General features: G+C 44.6%; 1 protein-coding gene across 9 annotated transcripts in view; it reads left to right on the top strand.

The window, feature by feature from the left end:
- Positions 1-1951: 1951 nt before the first annotated feature.
- Positions 1952-7905, top strand: part of SLC8A1 (solute carrier family 8 member A1) — a 128358-nt gene continuing 122404 nt past the window's right edge. For 6 of the 9 annotated variants that reach the window (XM_042036590.1, XM_042036592.1, XM_042036588.1 and 3 more), the window contains exon 1: positions 1952-2045. The gene's annotated coding sequence lies outside the window, so the exon portion shown is untranslated. The remainder of the gene's footprint in view (positions 2046-7905) is intronic. The other 3 variants (XM_042036595.1, XM_042036594.1, XM_042036593.1) reach the window with 1 other exon arrangement.

Below are 7905 nucleotides of genomic sequence, written 5' to 3'. Positions count from 1 at the left end.
TTGGCCCTAAGACCTCCTAGGAGCAATACCTAAAGTCAAGACATGCAAATACACTCATATGTGAGTGCCAAATCTTGTTTGTTTTTCATGCTGCTTCATGGCAGATTCATGTCCATATCTGGGCAACCTAGTAAAGCACAGAATGAAAATCACATGAATAACCCCCGGGGAGTCAAAAGTATTATTCAATATTTAAAATTAAGCAGGAATTTCAACACTTTGCTGAATCATGTTCTCATTTGCATTGGAGCATAGACCTCCTGAGTCACCAGGCGTGTCTTACATGCAATGGTGATATTCCTGTTCAAGCACCTTCCTAGGATGAGCTTGGCTCCTGCTCTTGAAAGGCTGGAGAAACTTCAGGACAGATTTCCAGGAGGAATTTTTCTCATGCCATTCCTCTCCACCACCCCAAACAACAGGGGGTTGTACACTGTACAACCCTTTGGCCGGTGTAATGAAAACTGGAGGGTCCCCTTCATAAATACCCATCTTTTCCAAGACACTCCTTTTGCTGCCTGCTGCATGCTTCCATGGGCCTTCAGCTTGCTCTGGGATGCGCTCTCAGGGAGGTTGTTGGTTCTGGATGCTGGGGAGATGCTGGAAATCTCCCCAGACCCCCATTTATACACACACTCCCACACGTATCCCCTCCGATTTCTGAGACAGCAAACAGCAGGAGTCAAATAGGCCACTTGAAGCAGCATTTCTACCCGGGCAATTTGTGACATAGAAAATGTAGTTTATCATTAATTGTAAAGGTGGAGCTGGTGAGCTCTTTTAAAAACTTTTCTTGTGCCTAGTGTTCAACAGATGTCTAGGAAAAATCTCAAACAGTCAAGGTCAATGACTTGGTGTGTGGGAATCTACAAGGAATTTCCATCTCCTGCAATGAATCAAAGCCACCACGTTTGAGGATGCCATTTTCCATGCAAGTGGCCTGAATAGGGAGACCTACCTTCAGCCTCAGAAATATGCCTTTCACTGGTTTTCTTTCATCCAGAGAACCCAGTATGAAGCAATTGATTAGCTCACTAATATCTCTTTTATTCCCAGCTGCCACTACAACAAACAGTAATAAAGACATCGGTTTAGTGCTCCCCTTTCACTGGAGCCCTTAACATTTCCATTTGCACAGCAAAGATTACAAAGGGCAGAGTTAAGGGCAATTATATGACTTCTTCCCTGACCTGTGCCACGAGGCTCCCTCCTGTTTGTGTTCTTCATCAGCCCTTTCTGAAACTGAAACCTAGGAAGTAGGAAAGTACCTAGAAAGATAGCAAAAAGAGCGAGGAGTGATTTACTCATCAATACATCTGCAGGAGGCTTCCAAACTGCAGCTTCCCTCTTCATTGTTTCAGGCATGTCCCACGGTGGCTACTGTAATATCAGAGGAATGCTTACTCCTGCTACTGCTGCTAATCTGGGAGCTGTCATGTGGCTCAGCTGTATTCTCTCTCTCCAAAAATTTGACTTTTAACCTTCCTTTGCTACAGACATGATGTATATTGCTTTGACATGATTCCAAGTCACAAACATGCAAAACTCTGACCTATAAGCAAAGCAAATGGGAAAAAAAAAATATTTATGAGAATAAAATTATGTGAGCCTGCGGGAAGGGGAGAAGGAAAATCTGCCTGTGTCATTTGCCTCCCCCTAGGAATTACTTTGGGAAAAATAGCAAAATGTTAATCTAGGGAGAAGGAGGAAAAGAAAAAGGTGTCCTGAGGTGCAAATTAAAAAAAATAAAAGGAGACAGCAGAAAATGTAATTATTTATTCGTGCTCATTTACGTGTCAGATGAAGCTGAAAGCTGCCAGATAGCTTCTTTTCGACAGCTTGGAGTTACTGTTGGGAACAGATCCATGTATGGAAGCAAAAGCAGAAAAGCATAGATAAGCTGAGATTCAGCTATGCAAACCATCCTTAGAGACACTTAAAGGACAAGCACCCCAGCTCCTTTCTTTCTGGTAAATATAGGGACACTATCATATGAGGGCTTTTTTCCATTCTGCATCACCCACAACTGCTGAGCCTCGGCTGGGGTAAGTGAAAAGCAACTCAGGCATTTCTTGGGAACACCTGGGGATTCGGTTGGACTGACATCCTGGGAAAAGCCGTAAATCTGGGGCAATGGGATGGCTCCAACAGCTGGATAATGGTTAAGCTCCCTGAGTAGGAAACATGACATATAACAGCTTTGCCGCTGGAGGGACAGGAACCTTCCAAGTGTCTGAAGGAGGCAAGAGAAAAATGTTGGAAAACAAGCATTTTATCACTCAAGAACTGGATTTGCAGACTGAGTGATGATAGAGCTTCAGTGGGCAGGAAGGATCAGTGGTGGTTGCCAGTGTCAGAGTCTCTCTGTGTTTCTATTTAGAAAAATTCATTTAAAAAGTCGAGGGCTTTTTCTTCCCTGCTCTGCGCTACTTTCGTTTTGAGAAACATGTTTCACTTGGGTTGAGCTGACTGGACATTAGGAAGAGCTCGTTGTAAATGACTGTTGTTTTTCTTGGCACTTGAAGGCAGTTTCCCAATGTTTCTCTGTAGATTTGAGGTTGATTACATCCTGTGCAAGGATTTTTGGTACAGTTTTAACAGTGTTGTGAAAGTCAGCTCCAGCAAAAACAGCTGTGTGCTATTGTGAATATTTCCAAAGCACTGAAGTAATACGTCTCCTCCAAACCAGCACAGAAATGTGTCAGCTCTGGGAATTGGGCACTGTCAAAGAAACAGAGTATAGCCTTGGCAGAGAGGCTTTCTTCACCAAGTGCTTTGTTAAAAAGAATGAGAAAAAAGCTTTTAATAGCCTTGGCTTAAAATCTTGTTGGTATATGGTGGTACAGTTAAACATGAGGTTTTTCTTTAAATGCTAGTGAATGTCTTTAGGGTAACAGTTCATGTGTTTTCAGCTGTTAAAATGTTGTATTCATAGTCCCACTGCAAAGTTCTAGGTAAAGCTTTGGCATTTTTCAGGTGGTTAATAGACTGGAAAAAAAAAAATCAGAGCAGGTGAAGTGAAATTATACAGAAAGAACTGCATGTAATATCAATTGTAGATTTCCAGGGATATGAAGGATAATCGTCAAGGGAAATCACTACACCACAAATGTCATAAACATTTCCATTCATGAATGAAAATGCTTTCCCTTGTCCTTACACAAGAAGAACATAATGGAAGTGTTTGCATGTAACCCCATAGCAGAGTCTGCAGTTGAGAGGGCCCATGCCCTCATTTTCCCTTATTCAGCCAGCATTTCCACAGATTTTCCCACTTTCCTCAGTTTTCACACTCACTGAAATACACAACTTCTCTTTGTCTGGTTTCCTTTGTCTGTGCCAGGCAAACTTTGATTCTTTTGAGAGGTACCTTTTAAATACATGCCACCTGCCTGTAGAAATGCTAGCACAGAAATCAATCTTTAAATAATTGGGGTCAACAGATAGCTTTTAAATTGGTAGTGAGTCATTGACAAATAAACCTTTTAGCTGTTAATGCTATGAAATAACATTTCTGCATTTCACTCTTACTCAGATTGCTTCTATTTTCTACTGGGTATGGTCCTGGTTCATAGGTTGCTGTGAACCTGATGATTTATAAAAGTTCTTCCTCAGTTTTTCCTCTTTCCTCCCCATCCAGACTGTGAGCTTTCCTTTCCCCAGGAGAGACAAAGGCCAGCTGATATGTGTGGTCCCTGAGCAAGGCGTTACCCAACAGCTGTGCTGGGCAGGCCAGGAAGAGGATGGCAGGATGGAGCTGGAAAAGCTGGGATTTATTGAATTTGCTGTTTCCATTTGGTCCAGGGCCTGAGGCAGTGAGGCCTGGTAGACAAAGCCCTGGTGGCATGAATCATCTCTTGGTTCCTAGCCCCAAGGCTGCCTGTCCTTTGTGCACCCCTCCTCCTCTCCCTCTATCAGGAGCATTTTCAGGCAGGCTGTGTTATCAGTAATATTTATTACTATTATCAGTGTGCTGGCTATTATTAATATTTACTATTGATTACTCATGGCTATCACCGGGATTTGTTTGGTCCCTCGTGCCGAGCTGATGGGATCTCATTCAGAGACCCCAGCCATTAATATAAGGAGCCACATAAAGCATCAGTGATAGTATCACTAACATCTTTTATAAGTGACTAGTCATGATGAGTGCTGCAGTCTCCGAGCATCCGCCGTGAGGTCCTCCCACGCTCCAATCTCTGCCAGAGTGCAGGCAGGAGAGGGGGAAGGGGGAGCTCTGCTCTTTCTCACCATCAGCCTCAGCAAGGCTGCCGAGCTCAGTCGGGGCAGCACATGCACCAGTAGGGAAGGATCGAGGGCAAAGCTGAGCTCCGTGCTTATTCCTGCTGGCCCACGGCAAGGGTAAAGCTGTCCTTGCCCCGGTGGTGCTTGGAGGGAGCAGGAAAGGAGCCAAAGGCACACAGGACTTCTAGGTACGCTGGTGGCTTGTGTTCCCAAACCTTAGTGACTTTAAAAAAAGAAAAGCAACACACTTGGGTTTCAGACAACACGTCTGAAGAAAGTCTTTGCACCGGACATCCACACTTAGTCCTTGAATTCAGACTTTCCTGTGAGAAGGGAAAGCCACCTTTGTGGTCTACAGTGTGCCCAAGAAGAGAGCATCCCCAGAAAGAAATCAGAGAGGAGAGCTACACCCTGAATTCACTTAGTAAGGATTCTGTAAATTGCCTCTGACTTGAAGTAAACCCACTGTATATTGTCCTCCTCCAGACACCTCGAAGCTTTTATTGTTATTCCTGAAGGATGGTGTTTGGACACCATCTCTGTCTTTTCTCTAGGAAGTCAGAAGATTGGAGCAGATTCTGAGGACACGCTGACAGACTGAACCACTTCTCTGGCCAGATACACACTATTGCCTATGTCCCTGCAAAATGGGCTCTGTGCAATGGCTCCGCCTGCTCCCAGCCTTGAAACTTGCAGACATATTTGCCTGTTGGAGTCTGATTTGGCCCAGGAATTGAGGCCTCTTCAAAAAAAAATCTGAAAATGTCCAGCTCTCTCCCACTGATTTTTTGCAAAAACATCATCTTCCTACTCTTACAGGAAGAGGCAGCAACAAGACAGTTTTAAGCAGTGGTGGTGTTTTCTAACAATTTACAGGTAAAGCAGGGAATTGATGAGTGGACATTCACTCTAGAGCTGATCCTTTGGGGAGCTCACTATCATTCTGGCAACACATAGGGGAAAAACATAGCAACAATACAGTAAATCTGGAGGTCTTCAAAACTCAGTTTATTCCTATTTAGGGCTCTAACCATCACTGTTATCTAATCATAAATGTATTCTTTTTGCATGGGGTCACTGCAGGGCAAAGCTGGAGTTATTTTGATTTCCATTCTTCAACATATTTGGATTTCTCTTATATTTAAAGCTGAACTTCCTCCTAAGTTTGGGATGTTTGTTTTTAGGATCTTTCCCAAAACCTTGGAATGCTGAACTCTGACATTGCTATTATAAAATGCAGGTTTCAGTTTGTGATGTCTCTAGCTGAGTCTCTTTCAGAGACATGAGGAGAGAAGAGGGAGAGGGAGAGGGAGAGGGAGAGGGAGAGGGAGAGGGAGAGGAAAGAGGAGAGGAGAGGAGAGGAGATGTGCATTTCACTCTGGAGGATTCCACATCAGTTTATTTATGGAGAAAGGTGGGCACAGGAGAAGGAAAATGCTAACAGAAGTGGTATTCTGGAAAATGTGAGTACTGGGTAAAGGTACAGTGGGAAGACTAGTCTGGATTCCATTCAGCTTAATGATGATTAATGACTTATCTGTACATACCCAAAAAGGACAAATGCTCAGGAATTTCTGCCAAGGAGAGCTGTTCAGGTATAGATTTTCTCCTGCCAGTGTGGGAGATTCAGCACTTGGGTTGCTTTACTCCCCATAGGAATACAGTGCATTGAACAGTATATAAAATCTTTTTCCTGCCATCGGTCCCCCAGGGCCTTCAAGCTCTGCTGAGGATGAGTTTCACCAGGAGTTTTGTCCCAGGTCATCCCACAGACCACAGTGTGCCTTGGAGGCTGCAGACTCATCCTGCATGACATCACCACACATCATTTCCTGCTTTTCCAAAGAGATGTTCCTTCTCATTGGAACACCAAATTGGATTTTTTTGCCCTCTTATATAAGCAAAAGCAGGAAAATAGAGAAGAATGTAAAATGTAAAAATGACAAAACATGGGAAGTGCAGGAATGGGGCCTGCAAAACTATTGCTGCCTTTCTATGTCCCTCCAGGCAAAGGTTTCCTTGAGCCCCTCTTGGAAACAGCACAGGAAATGCTCCCTTCTTGTGCTGTAGGAATGGTATTCCCCAGTTTAATGCACCCACTAAAACCACTCCGTGCTGCTCCCTCTCCCCTCCAATTGGAAGCACAAAAGGGAAAGATCGCGGGTCGAGATAAGAACAATTTCCAGGAAACAGCAATGAGATATAAGAAAATGAGCAGTAACAGCAACAATACTGAATGTCAGAGGAGATAAAGAAAAGAAACAACTCGCTTAGAACCACCCCCCTGATAACACTAGTACCTGATGGCTCCCTCAGCCACATTTTCTCAATCAGGAGGACCCCTTCTGCCTGGAAGAGCTTCCCTTCCCCCTGCTCCTGGCAACAGTGTGACAGGGAACAGAATAACGTTTAGGTCCCAGCCGTGTCTCTTCCTGGCCACTACACCCCTCCAGACACCAAGGTCTCCCAGGCCACAGGGAGATCTCACCAAGATGCTGAGTAATGTTTAACAAGCTTTCGGAAGCAAGGGACAGTACATGAGCTCAGTGGAGCTGATGGAGGGGCTTGGCCCACAGTGATGTGTGCACGGTTTCAGCCTCAGACAGAGAAGCCTGAGGAGTCATGAAGCAGCTGATGGGACGTGCTGGTCCACCTAAGTCAGCTCTCACCACCCTCAGGATTTCTGCAGGGGCTTGGGGTTTGATGGAGGAGTTGTATCTCTTGCCCTAAAACCTCTTCACCCTTCTAAACCTGCTTGATTTGACATCTGTTTCTAAAAGAGGCAACCATGCATCCAGGCTTTAGTGTGGGAACAGGGATCCCGTCTCTTTGAAAGAGCCCCCTCCCAGCATCAGCATTTGCCATATCTGCACACTGGAGCAAGGAAGCAAAATCCAAGGTGACAACTACTAACCCAGCCTCTAATTCCCAGCTCATTGCTTCTGCTGCAGTCTGGCAAGCACGATAGGAGAAATATCCCATGTTATTATTTTGGCTTACGGAAAGGCTCCAAGCAGGGATCTTATGCTTCTGCCCCAAACGCAGCAACAAACTTCTGGATTTGCTGCCGGTGTGCCGAGACTGCCAACATGTACGCAATAAAAGTAAACCCTTCCTGTGGCCACAGACCACAACATGCTGGTGAGCCATGGTATTATCCTGTTATTTAGTGAGTCATCCTTGCTGCTGAAAAATACACACAACCCAGTTAGTTGTTAACAATAACACTGGATGTGAGAGACTGGTGTTTGTTTTACTCCAGTGTAACTTATTCCATATGGTCCTTTAACCATGCTAAATGTCACGTCGCTTTGGGCTGCCAACTATTATTTCAAGATGAACTCCCAGATCTAGAACACAGCTACTTGAAGCTAGGCTCTGAGAAGCATTTTCTGTCCAGCAAAACAGCCCAGTTCAGGAGCAAAACAGATGTTCGGGATTGCCCTATCTTGATCTGGATAAGCAGGTCCCCATTTTTACTGAGTGTCCAGAATAGTGACGTTTACTGCTGCTCTGCTGCCTGCTGTGACATCTTTCAGATGTAAGCCACATGCACAGGGCAGAAGCCATGCCCTGACCAGGGAGATAAGTTTAACTTCTAGCATTTACTTCTTATGCATGTCTTTCCAAGTTGCTGATGAACCAATTCTTTGTGGAATC

This window comes from Corvus kubaryi, unplaced genomic scaffold, assembly GCF_017639235.1.
Source record: "Corvus kubaryi isolate FWS band 111438036 unplaced genomic scaffold, C.kubaryi_AGA036_p1.0 37386, whole genome shotgun sequence".
Taxonomy (NCBI): domain Eukaryota; kingdom Metazoa; phylum Chordata; class Aves; order Passeriformes; family Corvidae; genus Corvus; species Corvus kubaryi.
Note: the sequence above shows the minus strand (reverse complement) of the source record. Positions and strands in the feature narration are given on the sequence as shown.